The following is a 2,335-nucleotide window of genomic DNA, read 5'->3' as shown; positions in this document are numbered from 1 at the left end:
TGGACCTCAGAGGTAATCTACACTATGTCGACATGGTGTTTTTTTATTAGTTGGATTATACACATTGGTTATATATTATCATTAAAATATAGTCATATTGTCTTTAAACTAATTATGGGATATATCAGATTTTTATTACCATCCTAAGTGCTCTAAACTTTGTTGCAAACAAACGCTAAACACAGTTGCTCGAAATGACATAGTGTAGTTTACCTCCGAGGTCAAGATGTGTAATTAATTTTATATTTGGTAAAGAAAGGTTTGTCAAATAAATATTTATTTAAGGAGAGGGAAACTCATACTCATTTATTTTAAAATAAAATATAAAAAATACATATTAAGAAATAAAATAAAAAATAATATATCTAACATAATACAGATTCAATAATGTATTCTCAGAATAAATAAACAAATTCCAGTTGAACAAGAGAAAGACAGAAGGTTACTATATATTTATATTCCAAATATGGTGAAAGTACAATAGTAGAGTAGCAATAGACAGGTAGGTAAAATAAACGATGAAAAATTGATAAAGCACTGGAAATAACGATAAAGCACTAGAATCAGGCTAAATAGCATCTAAAATATGAAGACCAGAGAAGATATAATTTTGAACTATACAGGGCATAGGGCATACCACGATCCATATACATTCATCAAAATAGGACCACATTCTAAGAGGAAGGATGGAAGCATATGAAATATAATTTTGAACTATACAGGGCATACCACGATCCGTATACATTCATCAAAATAGGACCACGTTCTAAGAGGAAGGATAGATGCATATGAAATATAATTTTGAACTATACAGGGCATACCATGATCCATATGCATTCATCAAAATAGGACCACGTTCTAAGAGGAAGGATGGAAGCATATGAAATACTTTCCAAAATAAACACACAAATGTCAGCTTGACATATAACGAGAGAGCTATAGATTAGATATAAGGAACAAACAGAATAAGACATTAATATTTTAAAAATAAAAAATTGCAAGAACAAATTCTGAAATAGATTGGAATGGAGCTGTATTCCTCAAGAGACCAAAACTCAAACAAAAAGGGCTGTCGAACAATGATCATGATGACATTTTGAGAAATAATAGACAAAAAAATCAAACACAATAAGAGTAGGTATTCAATAATGTATTCTCATGCAAAATATTGTTGAAAAAAATGTCACCAAAAATTTAGAGATTGTTCCACATCATTAACATGTCTATTTACCACCAGATCATTATTTACCTAGATTGTAAGGTACTGCTGTAGCACATATTATTGCAAGACATGTATATAATTTGGTTTGTAGACCTTGTTGAAGACAAGGAAACTCTCTTTTCCAGGTTCCAAATAGCTTTTCTACATTTCTTGTTCTCACATGAGTACTATGGTAAAAATATCTTATTTTCTTGATCATTACCTAAAAAGATATTTATGTCTATTAAATAACCTACTATTTATTTAGCAATTATCAATAAATACCAGGGTGTAATACTGGGGTAAGTAGATAGTGTCTGCATGCATACCCACTACTGTCATCTATTCCTATTAATAATCCTGGAATTTCACTTCTTTCCATTTCACAATTTCACTCTTAATGCTCTTAGATCAAATATAGAATGACTTGATAACCTTGTTGTTGAACAATAATATACATAATTTCAATTTCTTCTAGTACCTACAAATTCATTTACATAATAAGAGCCTGAATAACATATATTGTATGTCTTTACAGTACCTGTACATTTTTGGAAAGTGGGCTTCCTCATAAAAACTGGTTATATTCCTATAAGTAGCATAAAACCTTTATTGTTTAAGTTAATGCGCTGATTCGCTGATGAACTTCAATATTGTAATACTCCATTGTATTTTAGATTATATTTTTATCTTGAATATATCGCTTTTGTATACTTCCCGGGCGATTTTCTTCTCCAATATTATCAATAAACTCTAAAAATGCTTTTACTTCTTCATACATTTTTATTGTAATTAGAAAAACAAAAAATATATGTTGGAACTGAATTTAAAATATTCAAAATTCAAAGATTAGATAAAGTTAGGTTAGAATCGCGGTCTTGAGGAAGGTCGATCGATGACTTGAGATTCAGCTGTCATTTTACACTTCCCAAGACAACGTCGTGTCTCGAGATCGGTTTATAAAACACAAAGTTGGTTCAAGGTCGGTCTTGAGCATCGACGCTGTCTTGAGACTCGACTATAAATACGGGCCTAAAACCAACTTGTAAAGCACATTCCAGTGATAGGTTAGAAAAATAAGCAAGGTCAAAAATTAAATTTTTAAATATATTTCCAGTAGAATTCTTATATCTG

The 2,335-nt window shown here is 30.3% G+C and overlaps 1 long non-coding RNA gene across 1 annotated transcript; it reads right to left on the bottom strand.

Moving 5' to 3' along the window:
- Nucleotides 1-275: 275 nt before the first annotated feature.
- LOC126879540 (uncharacterized) lies at nt 276-2,040 on the bottom strand. The gene is made up of 3 exons (XR_007696109.1): nt 1,743-2,040; nt 1,487-1,682; nt 276-1,424 (listed from the first exon to the last, which is right to left on the bottom strand). It is a non-coding gene; the product is annotated as an uncharacterized LOC126879540 (long non-coding RNA).
- Nucleotides 2,041-2,335: the final 295 nt, after the last annotated feature.

Source organism: Diabrotica virgifera, chromosome 2, assembly GCF_917563875.1.
Source record: "Diabrotica virgifera virgifera chromosome 2, PGI_DIABVI_V3a".
Classification (NCBI taxonomy): Eukaryota; Metazoa; Arthropoda; class Insecta; order Coleoptera; family Chrysomelidae; genus Diabrotica; species Diabrotica virgifera.
This window is presented reverse-complemented; position numbering and strand designations above follow the sequence as displayed.